Genomic DNA, 384 nt, shown 5'->3' with positions numbered 1-384 from the left:
GGGGGCGGGGTTAATAAAAAGCCTGGCTCTTTTCTGACTCTCGCGAGAGTGGACTATTCAGTAGGCGCCTTGAGAGGGGGTGTGCCCTTTGAGTGACGAGAAAATGCTGCAAAGATTAACGCTCTCATTCCTGAATCCCAACAGAACCTCATTAGATCCATAAGTGGGAACGTAAGCTTTAAAGATGTTTTTGCTAGAATTAACTACCACAACACTTGAGCTAATTATGCCTTAGGGTGTATACATACCCCGCTCCACAGGTCAGACGCTGTAACCTAAGAAACTCAACCACTCTCATCGTTGAACCAGAAGCTTCCTTGGACCCACCCATACACCCCAGTGGATTTTTTTTTTTTTTTTTTTTTTTTTTTTTTTTTTTTTTTT

Source organism: Piliocolobus tephrosceles, chromosome 1 (genome assembly GCF_002776525.5).
Source record: "Piliocolobus tephrosceles isolate RC106 chromosome 1, ASM277652v3, whole genome shotgun sequence".
Classification (NCBI taxonomy): Eukaryota; Metazoa; Chordata; class Mammalia; order Primates; family Cercopithecidae; genus Piliocolobus; species Piliocolobus tephrosceles.
Note: the sequence above shows the minus strand (reverse complement) of the source record.